Here is a 16,430-nt window from a genome sequence, read left to right as displayed (position 1 = left end):
TTAAAAGTACTGGTTCCATGAATGGTTAAAGAAAGAAAAAAAAAAGACAACTCACTGCACTGCCTGGATCTTCAGCAGAACATGTTTGAGAGGGGATACATACCAATCTCCAGTTTCTTACTTGCTAAACTGGCTTGATGGTGCCTTTAGACTGATTCTTCTATCTTCTTTGCCAGCTCCTTCTTTTCTTCCTTCCAGATATTCAGGTTTTCTCCAGGCAAGGATCTAGGCCCTCTTCTCTTCTCAGTCCATGTCCTTTTCCTTGTCAGTGTCATTTCTCTGGTGTCTTTAAGTATCCTTGATATGCTAACAACTCCAAAATATATATTTTTAGCTCAAATCTCCCTTCTGAATTCCAAACCTTTATATCCAATAATTTATTTTATATCTCTACTTCCATGACACACTGGCATCTTACCATATTCAAAAGTGAACTTGGGAAAATGACAAGTGTTGGTGAGGAAGTGGAAATCTGAACCCTTGAACATTGCTGATGGGAATGTAAAATGATTCAGCTGCTATGGAAAACAGTTCGGCGGTTCCTCAAGAAGTTAAACAGAGAATTGACAGATAACCCAGCAATTCCCCTCCTAGGTATACGTCCAAAAGAACTGAAAGCAGGTACTTAAACAAATCCTTATACACAAATGTTCACAGGAGCAATAATCACAATAGGTGGAAACAATCCAAACGTCCATCCAAAACCCAAATGTCCATGGATGAATGGACAAAGAAGCTAGTAGATACATACAGTATCTATTCATACTATTCAGCCATAAAAAGAATGAAGTACTAATACATGCTACAACTTGGATGAACCTGGAAAGTGTTATGCTACATAAAAGAAGCCAGACACAAAAGGTCACATATCACATGACTCAATTTATATGAAATATCCAAAATAGGTTAAGTCCATACAAACAGAATACAGTGTGGTGGTTGCCAAGGGCAAGGGTGTTGTGTGAAGGAGGGTATCAGGGGAAAATGAGAAGTGAATGCTTAATGGGTACAGAGTTTTCTTTTGGAATGAAGGAAGTGTTTTGGAATTAGAGGTAGTGGTTGTACAACATTGTGAAGGTACTAAATGCCACAGCACTGTTCACTTTATGTGAATTTCATCTGAATAAAAAAAAAGTAAGCTTGATCTCCCTGCCCTCCAAGTCCTCCTTCCTTCTTTCATAAGCTTCTCTCTCACTTCCTCCATCCCACGAATTGGGTCAATTTTGTCTCTTTTACTTCAATATATATTTGAAATGATCTACTTCTCCCCATCTCCTCTGCCACTGCCCTTGTCCAATCCACCATCATCTCTGAACTACTGCAATTACCTCCTCACCGGTTTTCCTTTTTCCACTCAGGTCTCTCCTTCTGTCCATTCTTATTTTAAAAATATGCCAAAAACTATCATATACAGTGCACACAATTTTTGCCACACTTTAAAAATGCTAACATGATTATGCCACTACTCTGATTAAAACTATAAAATGGCTTTCAATCATTCATAGGATGAAATTTAAGCTCCTTTCCATGATCTGTAAAGGCCCCAAATCTGGCCCCTATTCACCCCTCTTGCCTCTTACCCTATCACTCTCCTCTTCACTGCACTCCATCCACGGCTCTGTGTTCTAGTCCTTTATCAAAGTTCCTTCCCACCTCGGGAGCTTCGCTCGTGCTTAACCTGAAGATCTCTCACCACACACACCCAACCCCTGCCTCTTCACCTGATTAACACTCTCATCCTTCAGGTTTTCACTAAAGGGTCAGTTTTTTGCCTGATAGTAAAACTTCCCCCAGCCTAAATTAGATTCCCCATTTGTCCCTTTCTCATACTGGCACTTGTACCAACCATTGTTACAGCTATTAGCGTGACTATTGTTGACTATTTGTCTACTTATATCTCTCACAGGGAAAGAATTGTGTCAGATTTTTTTTTCTTTTTTTTTTTTTCTGTTGAATCTTCATTGGCTATCCCAGGGCCTGGCACATAGTAGTTTCTCAGTAAGTAATTATTCAGTGAATGACAACTGAATGCTAGAACCTATGTTCCAATATCTGTGCAGATATGTATTCAGTCTAGTATTTCTGTAGAACTGACTCCCAGATGTGGAATACTGCCAGATTGCCTTCCAAAAAGATTACACCAACCCACATAACTACTCTCAACAATGTAAAACAACTTCCTCATTCTAGCCAATTGTGTATGTTATTCATCTTAATTTTCAATAATCTGAATAGCAAAAACAAATATCCATAATTAGCATTTTTCTAATTATTAGCAGAGCTGAGCATCTTTTCAGACATTTGTTCACATGTGCATTTCTTATATCACTGCTCATTTTTCAATCTGGTTATTTTGTATTGTTTATATTCTAGATTCATCTCTAGATATGAATATTAACCGTTACATGCATTGCTGCCATCTAAGCCTTCTATTTGTCTTTAACTCCATTTAAGATGGCTTGTACAACTTTTTTGTTTTTACAAAGTCAAATCAATCTTTCAGGATGGAGTTTAAAAGGGCTCCAAAATCACACCCTTTCTCCCTCCTCCCAGTTCTAAGGCAGACAGGTGATTAATTGTGGTGGTGGGTGTGGGGGCAAAGACTAAAAGTGGAAGCAAGGAGATTGGCTGAATAACTACTGAAGGAGCCCAGCTGAGATACAATGGTGGATATGGGGCAGAATGGAGGCGGGAAATAGGACAAGCTGAGGATCCACTTCGGAGATGGAGTCAACACACCAATTAATGGCAGGGTCTAGGGGAGAGGGGTAGTAAGGGAAAGGGGGTTTCAAGGATGATTCTTAGGATTTTTACTTGACAACTGGGTAGACTGTGGTTCTATTTACTGAGATGCAGATGGGGAAAGGGAGAGCAGGTTTGTCAGGGAGGAAAAAATTTAGTCTCCTTTTAAACTTGTAAGGCTTGAGATACCTCCTAGCTATCCAACTGAAGATATCATGCAGGCATTAAGAAATGGGACTCCAAAATTCAGAAAGATCACAAGCAGAGATATAAATTTAGAAGTCACCATATAAAGATCATATATAAAGACAGTATATAAAATTGCACGACTGGATGAAATTTCCTAGGGAGAGAATGAATCAAGGAACAACAAAGAGGTCCAGTACTAGACCCTGGGGCATGTCAAGGTTCAGAGGTTAAGCAGAGGAGGAGCCAGAAAAGGAGACAGAAGGAACAGACACCAAGGAGGGAGAAAAACTCAGGTGAATGTGATATCACAGAGGCCAAGAGAAGAAAGTGTTTTAAGAAGATTCTTTCAATTGCCTTTAACGCTACTCCAAGTTGAGGACAGTAGTGTAACCACTGGATTCAGCAACAGGGAAGTCATTGGGATCCTTGACAAGAGCAATGTCAGTGATGTGAGGCAGCGAGAATCCAGTTTACACGAGCAGAGGTGAGATCAGGCCACGGAGATGATGCTAGCTCTTTCAGGAGTTTTGTTCTAAAGAGGAGCAGAAAAATGTGCTAGCAGCTGGAGGGGAATGTGGGGTAAAGAGAGGGTTTTTTGTTTGTTTCTTTCTTTTTAAACAGGAGATACTAGAGAAAGAGTATTTCAATAGGGCAGAAGAAATAGATGATTTAGGAAAGAGAAGATAATTGTAGGAGCAAAGTCCATCCCACTGATCTCATTAGTTCTAACAGGTCAGTCAGGCAAGTCTCCTAACTTTCTAGGTATATAATCACATCCTCTGAAAGTGCACCTGAAAAAAATTACAGCATTTTTCAAGTAAGTGATCATCATAAAAGAACAGTGGTTTGTTTTGGGGGAAAGCAAGAATTATGATTGAGCATATAGAGGGGCATCTGGTTGACTGATAAAGTTCTATTTCTTGAGCTGGGTGACAGAAACAGGAGTATTTGCTTTTTAATAATTGAATATGATGTAGTTTTCTACTTCTGTGCTTTATTTGACAAAAAAAAGATTAATGAAAAACAAAAGAAGATATGAAAAAATAACATTTTGATCCTTTCTAATATTTATACCTTATACCTGTTTGTTTTTCATCCTATCACATTAGATAGGGCTGTCAGAACAATTTTCAATAATAACATCCTGTTTTGTTCCAGACTTTAATGGGAATGTTTCTAATGTTTCAATTAGGAATTGTACCTGCTATAGGTATTATGTTAATGAAATCTTCTTCTATTTCAGACTATAAAGGGGTTTTTCTTAGAAACAGATGTTAAATTTGAATTTTATCAAATGAATTGTTGGCATTTATTGAAATGATCATATAGCTCTTCTTTTTTTGGTCGAGTAACATACTGAATTACATGAAAAGATTTCCAAATGTTAAATTATCCTTGCATTCGTGGGATAAACTCATCTTGATCATGGTGGGTTTTTTAAATGTATATTTTTACATCTTTCAGTATGGTGCTGAATTTTATTTGCTGATATTTTGTTTAGAATTTTTGCATTAATATTAATAGATAAGATTGGCTTACAGTTTCCTTTTTATGTGTGTAACTGTTCTTATTCAGTTTTGTTAACAAGTTTGTTAACTTTGCAGAAATAATTCAGAAATTTCCCACAATTTTCTGCTGCCTTGAGGTAGAGATGGGGTAGTTCTATTATTACCTTTTAAATATGAGTATTAGTCATTTAAGGTTTGCTGCCTCTTCCTGGGTTTAGTATTGAATCCTTTCCTAGAAAAGTATCCATTATTTGAAAATCCCCATGTAGTTATGTTCTTCTTGCTTCCCCGCTCTTTCTAAATTTTTTTCTTCCTTTATTGCACCTGAGTCAGAGAATGTGTCTGTATAGTTTCTCCTATGGAAATGTATTAGGATGTGCTTTGTGGCTCATCACATTACCTACTGTTATGGATGTTACATTAAATTATAAAAGAATGTGAATTCTTCATTTGGGGTATGTAATAATCAGGGCAGAGTCAGTAATGAAATCCCTTTATTATATAAACACAATAAAGGTTTATTTCTAAGTCTACCCCATGTACTGGGTGAATCTCCAGGGCCGCCCCTCTCCATGTGGTTCTCTGTGTGGTTACTCAGGGATTCAAGCAACCTCATCTTGTGGCTCTGCCATCTTAAGTCATGGCTATCACCCCAAAAGAGAGAGTTTCAAGGTGGTCGGCCAGCTTTTAAAAGTACTGGCCCAGAAATGATACTTGTCATCTCTGTTCTATTTCATTGGCTATAACAAATCACATTGCTCTTCTTTACTGCAAGAGATCTTCAAAGCCTTGTCTTCCCATAAGCCCAAGAAGAAAAGAACCAAATGTGGAGACCCAAAATATTCTTACTGTAAGGTACAAAAGTCTATATACGTGTGCACCCACAGCATAGGAGTTAAGAGCACGGACTGCAGAGCCACACGCAGCCTTGCCATTTACTTAGCTGTGTGACCCAAAGCAAGTTACTTACATTTTCCATGCCTTGGTTTCTCTCTCTGTAAAGTGACGATAATAACATGTCTGTCCCAGAGGACTGTTATAGGATTAAATGTTTATAAAGTATTTAGAACAATGCCTGGTGCATAGATTTGATAAATAATTAAAATATACAAAATCAACATTTAAAAATAGTGTTATTCACATTCTCTATGTCTTTACTTTTACTGTACTTTAATTTTTTCAAAGTTGGTTTGTCCATTTCTGAGAGGTAAGTTTAAGTTTCCTATGACTGAAACAAAATTCTTTTATTTCTAACAAAATTTGCATTATATTTGTTCCCTCTATTATATGGTATTTTAAAGCTTATGACTGTTACATCTTATTAATTGTATCACTTATAGGTTATAAAATAATACGTCTCTTTTTTTTGCTGTGAATTTTATTCTGTCTTAGTTTTTCAATGCCTGCTTTCTGTATTATCACTTACCTAGTTTATCTTTATCCATCCCTTTATTGGATGTTGTTTGTCTTAGGTTTATCTCCTGTAAACAACATAAAATTTGATTTTGTCTCTTAGAAAAATCTTTACCTTTTATTATGGTGCATTTATTTTATTATGGTATATTCTTTACTATATCATGGGTATATTTAGGCTTAAAATGTATATTTATTTTTAATTCTCAACCTAACTTTTGCTGGATAAAACAAATTTTCCTTTTTCAAAATCAATGGTTTAGAAATTCCCATCTTTTTAATTTCAATAGTGATTATCTTTGAATGCTTAACATAATTCAATGTATACTATCCTAAAAACACCAAGATTAGTCAGTATCCATAACCTTTCTCCTTAACAAGGCATTTAGAATGTTTTACTCCACCCAGTCCACCCTGAACCTCCTAATGTCTCATTCATTCATTCAACAATTCTTTACTGTGCCTCAAATATGTGTTGAAATCATCTAGACTTTTATTTACAATTTGTTATTACATTAACATTTAACAACTGCATCATATGCCACATTAACATTATCGGTGATTATTTGATCTTAACAATTTTCCTGATTTATTGGTTCATTGCCTATAGAGAATATTACTGTTTTTATTCAGCATCTATTTCCTCTTCTTCCACTAACAGAACCTGTTTTCCTCTGGAGACACACTCTCTTCCAGTCCTAGTCCATCTGCTTTGGGTGGCCCTTATTCCACCCCCTCCCCATTCAGTTCTAGGATAGACACATGACTCTGAACAGCTTATCAGAGGATTGCAAGCCTTTAGCCAGATTAATTGGTTCACTGATGAGAATCAGGCCTAAGACTTGTTTATAATTTAGAAGATTCTCTTTCTTATTTTAACCTTGGAGGATAAAAGGCTGGAATTAATGGTAATCGGCCAGTGGAGAGTAACACCAAGATGAAGAGCACTACTGAAAGATGAAGAGAAACTAAGATCTAATGACTTTGTTTGAATGTCTGGAACCAGCCATACCCAAAGCTTGCCCCCTTTTTAAATCAAAGGCTGAATTACTGGAATTCATTTTTTATTTTCTTGAAGTAAATCTTTGAATTTTTTTTTCAGGAAGATTGCATGAGTATTATACTTTCAGAATACTCACATCAGGGGAAGTGTTCCAATTCTGGAGACTTGATACCTTTGTCATTTCATGTATCTCCTTGAGAAAAGAACAAGTAAAACTGATATAGCATTTCATATGATGACAGTTCAATGTTCATATGATAAATGCAGGAAATAAAGCATTTTTAGGTAAGGAAATGGGCTTTATAGTCAGACAAATTTCGATTTAAGTTCCAATACTTCCACTTACTATCTGTGTGATTTTCAACAAACTTCTTAACCTCTCTGAACCTTTGTTCATCCAAAAAACAGAGATGATGTCATCTCCCTTGTTAGACTGTTGTATCAATGAGACTATGTAAGTAAATTCCCTCCATCAGGTCCTAGCATACACTAAGCACTCAGTAATTGCAGGTTTCCTTCATCTTCCCTTTCCTTAAGGCTCTTCAAAAAAATGCAATGAAGTAGTGTATCACTACAGACAGGAACATTTAATATGTCTTAACCCTAAAACCTTTCATACAAATACCTTATCAAAGTATAAAAAGTAACAATAGCCTTCGTGATCTGCATGATTATGAAACGTATGGAGGACTTTCTCTTTTTTTGTGCAATAAGACCTCAGATGTTAGAAGACATATGGGATTCTATCCATTTTCAAATGGAAGTTAATTTGATGAGGCAAAGGGATGAGGGAGAGAGATCAGGTCAGACATAATCTCTTGAGACTTCAAGATCTAAATCTTCTAAACCTTCCTCCAAAAAGCACAGTAATCTTCACAACATGATGCCTTTAGTGAGCACTCATTTCTGATAACACCCAAATGGCTTTATGGGACGAGCTGTGTACAGCTCTGTTCACACACAGCTTTACACAAGTTTCATTCCAAAATCTGCTTCAATTCTCAACTACACTTATAAAAATTACAATTGCAAACCTGTTTATCATTTGAATATCTTTGCTTCAACACATTACTCCAAGGAATGGTGGCTTGTGGTCATTTCAAACACATTGAGCAGAACAGGCCAATTAGTATCAGTCATGACAAAGACTTCTACTTGCTGTATGTTATAGCTTGCCTTAAGTCACACAGGAAGTGACAGAGGGGGACAAGAATCTTAGGCCTCACTTAACCCCGAGAATTTTTCACCTCAATATATCACAAAATTTCAAAAAATGGATTAAGGAACCCAAAGGATTCCTTCCTTCCTCCCTTCCTTCCTTCCTTCTTTCCTCCCTTCCTTCCTCCCTTCCTTCCTTCTTTCCCACCTTCCTTCCTTCCTTCCTACCTTCCGTCCTTCCTTTTAGGTTCTTTAGGTTTCTAGACTTTTTGACTTCGGGTTCTGAGTCATATGGAAACCTCCTAGTCCATTATTAAGGGATAATTATGAAAGCACTCAATACCATCTGGAACAGCCAAGACATTCTAAGTCTAGGGAACATAATTTACATAAAAGACAATGTAAATGGTTCTCCCTGGAGTTGTTCCATACAGCATTCCTGCTCAAGGTAATAAAGCAAACAATAGGAGAAAATGCCACTATGGAAATACAGAGAGTTTTGAATCATTAACAAGTACTGGCTATTCATATATTTTGAATGAGAGAGACTATCTTACAGCATGAAAAAAACTGCTCTTGGAGAAATAGGCCCCATTCCCCAGGCACACTTGGTTTCCACCAGTATCTGCTGTCTTAATGTTTGCTTTGTATTGTTTAAAGAGACATTATCACCCCTCTCATTCAATGCAACTAGTCATTCCTCCTACAAGTCAAACAGTATTTGTTGGGGCTGCAGAAAATGAAGCCAGTACCATTTGTCTAATTAATGATCTCTGAAGCTTTTATGAAAGGGTATTACTGAGTCTACATCAGGGAAAATGAGCCAACTTGATGATTAACGTTGCTTCTCCTTTGTTTCTCCAAATGAGTCCAAGGTAGTGTGATCAAGCTTTCACAGCAATCAGGAAGATTCTGAAAGACTCTAAATGTGACCATTTGAAAGAGTCAGGAGAGGAAGCTATACCATTCAGACAAAGAACGCAACTCCTGGAGTTCCACATGGTCAGAAAGGAAAGATAGGAAAATCCTATTTACATGGCATTAATACCCCTTACCCTACTCCGGAAGAGGTTAGTTGGGGGCACTTTTTCTCAGGTTCCAGATATTAGAAGACTTTCTTTACAGGCTCTATTCTGGCACAAATTTATCAAAAAAAGACCAGTGTTCCCCTACAGAGAAAGCAGCAGCCATGCCCTTAATCTGCTTTTAGTCATCACTGCGGGCTCTGGCTTATGTGTTACATAACTTTTTCCTCAGAGGGCAACAAAGCCACTGATAATCAGATGCATAAATAAGCTGGATCTGACCTGCTAAGTAGGTGTCTGATATGCAGAAAGAACCAAGAGGACTCACTATAAAGCATGCCCTGGGTAACGAAGCCTCAGAGAACTCAGGATGATATGGGTTAATACAGATCACAGGGCCACTTAGCAAGTTCAGAGCCACTTCAAAATACCACTGAGAGCCTCTCATCAGCTCCTGCAAAGCAAGCCACTCCATTCCTCCCTCTTCAGACTGTGGTTGTGGTTGCCCCATTTAGAGTCATGGAGATACAATCCCAGGTGTGCACCTGGCTAAAGGCAAAGAAGGGGAAGATCCCCACGTGGCTGTCCTGTCTGTCAACTGGCCCACGTGTATAGCAGTTATAGTTATTGTTTGCCTCTATAATAAAATCATTGAATAAATCTTGTAGAGCTTTAAATCAGCCTCATAAGCATCACCAGGCAACTCCTCCAGGAAAGGTGGGGGAGGGTGGTAAGATAAAGAACTCCATGGACACAGAAAAAGACCAGTGTGTCATTGCAGAAGCCTTGCACTGGAAATGCTATGAAGTCATAAACTATGTGCTGATCATGAAACCCAATCAACACAATGGTCTTGGAAGAGGATATGACCAAGCTTTAGGCTGGAGGTGATTTCCTTGTGAGATCCCATAAGAAGAGTAGGGGAAAAGATTTAGCTGCTGTCCTTAGTTATCATGGAGGATGGGCAACAGTGGAAGGGAGATTGCTGTTGGGCCTGCAATTAACTGCAGGGACTATCTATCCACAAAGGGACCTATATATCTCTTACAGTTAGGTTAGCCTCAAGAGAGCCCCAAATCTCTGAGCAGCATGTAACTTGGAGAAGTGAAAGTACATCATTTCAGGGGTGAGATGGACCCTTTCAGAAATTAATGGAATAAATGGCTATTAACTAGCTCTGTTTTCCTCCTGTCTTAAATTGTCAACTTCTTAATCCCACTAACTGAGCAGTGCTTAACACATGGCAAGTTCAACACATTATAACATACCACAGTATGAATGAATGAGACATGTTTATCTACAATTCAGTTTTTCTCTTACTGGTTCAGTAAATGCCAACAAAGCACTTACTGATCACACTGGAAGTTTATCCCTGATTGAAGATATGACAAGATACCTGTGTTCTATGAATTTTTTTTTTCTCCCACAGAAGACCAAATCCCTGCCCACTGAAATCCTCCAAGTTTCAACAGCAATGTTACAGAAATCAGCACTAGAGTATAGGGTGAGAGAACTGGTCAAGAGTGATGGTAGGGGCTAAAAAGAATTGAACTCAAATTTCAGAGCCAGAAAAGAAAGAATAGATTTTAACCAAAAACAAGTATTTCCCAAACTCCAGGATGTGGCAAATAAACTTATGGCAGCTCCTCTGTGGTAGAAGCAGACACAGATAAAAATCACTAGACCAATCCATCAGATGACAATCACATCAGCTACAAAACCCCTTTTCTGCTCCCTCTGCACCTATTTTCAGGAGCAGTGCCCACAGCTTCACAGGACAACCCTCCAAGTGTATCTTGGGTCCAGTGCCCAGAGTTTTTGTTCTGTTTGGAATTATTTCGGCATTAAACCTTCTTCCCGTACCTACCTCCTCTCCACTGTCAAATTGCTTTCTTCTGGTTCTTTATATCCAGATTTGCAAAAGAAAATAAATATCTCAGCTCCTACTGGCAACAAACGCTTGAATATCTTTCTCATCACTTTTCCAGATGAGAGGGTTGAAGGGGAGACAAGAGAGGAAGAATTTTTTTTTCTTTTTCAATTAATTTCCATTTCTGTTAAGTCTCAGTAAACTCTGGGTACAGAGCAACCAGGATGATATGATTATGAAAACTATTAATCTCTCCATCAAAGGACAGCCAACTGATGGTTACGGAGCAGTTGGCACGTTCCTCCAAAGGGCTTCTGCAGCATGATCCTCCTGGTTTCCTTTGGGGCTATAAGTGCTCAGGGCACAACCTGTGGCAACCTCCAAAAAGATAAAATAATCTTTGAGTGTTTGTGAGTTGTTCTGGAAACTTGTGTGTTTCCCTGCAACGGCTCTAAAGAAAGAGTCAACCCACATTAAAACATGTCCAAATAGGATGAAAGAGAACAATCTACTAAGATTTTCAGATCAGTCAAGTTTCATCCGAAAATGTGAAATTTGGAAGATCATTCACATACCACTTCATATGGGCAACAAGCAAAGGGGGTGCATTTGGAGTAAGAAGTCTCCAAATTGCTTTAAATATTGAGTAATATAATTATAAAAACTAAAATAACTTCTATAAGTTAAAGACAAACAAGGACCGTTACCTGGTTTGTCCAAAACTAAAACAAACCTAAAAAGAAATTAGAGAATTCAATTTAGGGACTTTGTTCCAGAGTCCACAACATCAGCAGATTTATTTTTTTCTACCAATGGTGACAGAGTATAGACTTCTCTGTGATGGGAAAGTTAAAGGACGTAAGTTTGCTCCAGGAGAAGTGCTTGCTGACTGGCCAAGTGAATGCCTGTTCTTGGGTACAGGTAGCAAAAGTCCACCAGTTGCATTTTGAAAAAAGCACACTCGTAGGTTTACAAAGCCACCAGCCTTCCCAAAAACGGTCCCAAAGAAAGAGGGAATTTTCAGAGATGATATGGGGTCAGTAGGAATCATTCAAAACAAAACTACATGATCCTACATTGATTGAGTGACTTATAATAAAGCCACATATATGCATTTTCTTGAACTATAGATTGTGATAAATAGACATTCCCCACCAACCCACCCACCTTGCTTTCAACACACTCCTTCCTGGAAGCAAGCCCGTACTCCAGGAAGTTAAACTCCTCTAGAATATACAAAGGTTCCTTGTCCTTTCTTCCCACTATCTCATTGTTGGAGTCTGCATGCAAAATGGACCTGACCGAGCAGGAAATTGTCAGTTCTATGAAGGAACTGTTCCCCAAAACATTTCAATTTCTCATGTAATCATATAAATCCTGAATGGTAAGGGGAAAACCCATAAAAGTAATTATAAACAGATCCCATGATGTCAAAGGGAAAGCAGTTAAAGAAAGGGCTTAATAAGCAGCCTTCTTTTATTACAATAGACTTGACGTCATTCTTTATTATTTCCAACACTAAAACACAAAGCCACTTGCTATACCGTGGATCAGGATGAAAAGGATATGTGGACTTTCCTGAGTATTTTAATATCCTCTTATTGACAATAGATAGAAGATCTGAATAAGGACTGGAAACAGGAAATGAACTTAGTGATTTCATTACAGTAATAGAGAAAAGCATTTCCAATGTCAGGGACTGGCAGATGGTCTCGTAAGGCTTCAACTTCTAAACAGCCTGCAGGTCAACAAGCCCAATATTGATACAAGCTCAGTATGTAATTAACTAGGCGTCCTAGTGAGCAGAAATGTTTTCATAAATATATGCTGTAGCCTTAGCAGTGGAACATAGGAAGCTGGTGTTTCAAAGTTAATTTAAAACCATTTCATAAAGAAAGTATTTAGAGGCAGCAAGAGGCTTTCAATAAGACTGCAGTTAAAGAGCTCTTGATGTTCTAATACAAATCATATTTGCAATGAAGTATCAACTATGGTATATCTTCACCTAATTTATCTCTAGTGAAAAACAAATGTGGTTGTAGAATTTTGAGAGCTTTGAGACTTTCCAGATCTCATTCAAGAAAACCTAAAAAGCTTTCTAAAATATTTTGAAATCATAAAGTGTGATGCCTCCCTCCAGCTTTGTTCTTTTTGCTCAAAATTGCTTTGGCTATTTGGAGTCTTTTATGGTTCCATATAAATTTTAGAATATTTTTTCTACTTCTGTAAAAAGTATCATTGGGATTTTGATTGGGATTGCATTGAATCTGTAGATTACTTTGGGTAGTATGGCCAATTTAACAATATTAATTATTATAGTTCATGGTCATGGATGTCCTTCCATTTGTGTCTGCCTTAATTTCTTTTGTCAGTGTTTTATAAGTTTTTAGTGTACAAGTCTTTCACCTCCTTGGTTAGGCTTATTCCTAAGTATTGTATTCTTTTTGATGCTATTCAAGTGGGATTGTTTTAAAACAGACATACAGACCATGGAATAGAATAGAAAGCCCAGAAATAAACCCACACATATACAACCAATCTTTGCCAAAGGTGCCAGGAAAACACCATGGAGGAAGGATAGTCTCTTCAATACGTGGTGTCAAAGAAAACTGGATATGCACATATAGAAGAATGAAAATGAACCTTTATCTTACACAATACACAAAAATTGATTCAAAATGGATAAAAACATAAATGTAAAACCTAGACCATAAAAACTCAGAAGAAAACATAGAGGAAAGCTTCTTGACAGTGGTCTTGGCGATCATTCCTTGGATATGACACCAAGAACACAGACAAAAAAAGACACATGGGACGACATCAAACTAAAAAATCTTCCACACAGCAAAGGAAACAATCAACAAAATGAAAGGGGCCCTATGAAACTGGAAAGAATATTTCCAAACCATATATCTGATAAAGCATTAATATCCAAATACATAGGGAACTCCTGCAACTCAATAGCAAAAACCCCCACAAATAACCTGATTAAATTAGGCAAAGGAATTGAAAAGACATTTCTCCAAAGAAGACATACAAATGGCCCACAGGTATATGAAAAAGTGTTCAACATCACTAATTATCAGGAAAATACAAATCAAAACCAAAATGAGAAATCATATCAGTTAGGATGGTTATTTTATAATATATGTATTAATATATATATACACACACACACATATACATACACACACACACACACAAGTGTTGGTAACAAAAGATAACAAGTATTAGTGAAGATGTGGAGAAATGGGAACCCTTATACACTGTTGGTCAGAATATAAATTGGTGCAGCCACTATGGAAAATAGTATGCAGGTTCCTCAAAAAATTAAAAATAAAACGTAGTCATACCTAGTCAGAAAGCTGCACAAATGGGAAGTTTACACTGTTTGCAAACAGAAAGTGGTATCTCAGTAATACTGGGGAAAGTCAATCAGGACTAGTGTGCTCCAGATCAATCTTCTCCTGAGAGAGATGGATACAAATCATTATTTTAGGAGAAAACAGTTGAGGAGAATGAACTAACTGTCCCTTAGCTGAGTTACTTATGCTCCAGCAATCTCATTTTTAGGTATATAACCAAAGGAATCGAAATCAGGACTTCAAGAGATATCGACACTCTCATGTTCGTTGCAGCATTACTCACAAAGCCAAGACATGGAAGCAACCTCAGTGTCCCCTGACAAATGAAGAAAATGTGGCATATACATACAATGAAATACTCATTCAGCCTTGAAAAAGAATGGTATATTGAGAAACTCTGCTTACATTAGCTTCATTAACATTCATTGCCCAAAGCAAGCTCAAAATCAAAGGACAGGGAAGTACACTCCATCCACCAAGAAGCCACAGCAAAAGAATGGGTACACTGAGGTGGACAATTGAGAACAATGACCTAATCTGCTACAGACTGCATGTCCTCTTCTGCCCCTCTATGCAGACCAGCTTCTTCCTGTTACTCTTACATAAGACTCTAGAATGCAAGCTCCATTTGGCAAGATTCGTGTCTTTGTCCACTACAATATTTCCAGTACACAGGTTCTGTCTGTTTCGTCTGCTGTCTTCCTAGTATTTATATTTAGAACAATACCTGGTACACTGTAGACAATAAACATGACTGGCTGCCCCCAAATAGGGTCCTCAGTTACATGATCTTTAGAGTCCAATGCTCTTGAACCAATGAAATTTTCCCAGCTTGGATCAGGAATGAACCAGACACTGTAACTAGAGGAATATAGGTAGGTCAGGGACAATTCTCAGAGAAAGGGGCATAGATAAGCAGATTTCCCAGGTGTCTATCCCATAGGATATATCTGATGATTCATGATCTGGTCCATGTCTACCTACAGGATGCAAGTATAAAATAGTGGTTAAAAGAACATGCTTTAGGGTCAGGCAGGCCTGGATTCAAACCGGGTCAGCTACTTACTGTCTATATAACTTTGCCGAAGTTACTTAACCACTCTGAATCTTCATTTTCCTATCTGTAAAATGGTAACAATTACCTTTTGAGATCATTGCAAAGTTAAATAACAAAATGTATGTAAAGATCTTCATAGAGTGCCTGGCACACAGTAAACCCTTAATAAATGGTAGACATTTCCACCAAGCATGTAAGTCTGGTGTCTACTACACCATTCTGGATCCTCAAATTCTGTATCATACTCATTTAAACTTCAACTTCAGTTGACTGTACCAGGGGTACCAATCCACAGGCTGGTCAGTGACCCACAACTACCTGACGTACAGATTCTCTCCCTTCCAGGTTTGGTTTCAGTGTGGCACAACACTTTCCCAGAAATTCATTTCATGCCACAGCCCTGAGGCATGGAAAGTTAGAGCAAAATGAGAATAGCCTTCTCCATGATGCTGCTAAATTAACCCTTGGAGGCACAGACTTCCAAGGAAAATACAGCTGTTAAAAAAGGGCAGTCACATGGGCACAGTAACCATGGTATAAGGAGAAGCCTAATATTCCAAAACCTTTGGTTCTGAAAACTAAGTAGAAATCCATGGAGGCTCTTCAGCTCTTGTATTACAGATGTTCCCTGAGTTAACAAAATTAGATTTATGCAAATTTGACTTCATGCATATTAACCTAAGGTACATCATATTTTAGAAATGCAGACACTGAATTCTATACAGAGATACAGAGCAGTGAGGCTGGTGAGCAAAAACCATGAGGTGAGAGTAGAAGGCTGGACGCATCCATCACAAGGTTCTTCTCTTGTTTCCAGTCTTATCTGATTTCTTGGGTAGCTGCTTTAGGTCTGGCCTGGCCTGGCCCTCAGGACTACAGTGGCCCAGTCTCTGGCAGATCTGACTAGCCCAGTGAATAACCCACTGGACATAGGTAATGTCTAATAATCTGTCCATCCCTAAAATTCCATGATTCTGCTTTTCTTCCTTAGTCTCCTCTAACAACAAAATACATTATTAAAGATCACTTAAAAAAACTATCGTTAGTAAAAGTATCCCACTATGGTGCTAAGACATTTATGACATCAGTTCCTAACTGGT

Source organism: Camelus dromedarius, chromosome 12 (genome assembly GCF_036321535.1).
Source record: "Camelus dromedarius isolate mCamDro1 chromosome 12, mCamDro1.pat, whole genome shotgun sequence".
NCBI classification, from domain to species: domain Eukaryota; kingdom Metazoa; phylum Chordata; class Mammalia; order Artiodactyla; family Camelidae; genus Camelus; species Camelus dromedarius.
The sequence above is the reverse complement of the archived record's forward strand: the minus strand, read 5'-3'. Positions refer to the sequence as shown.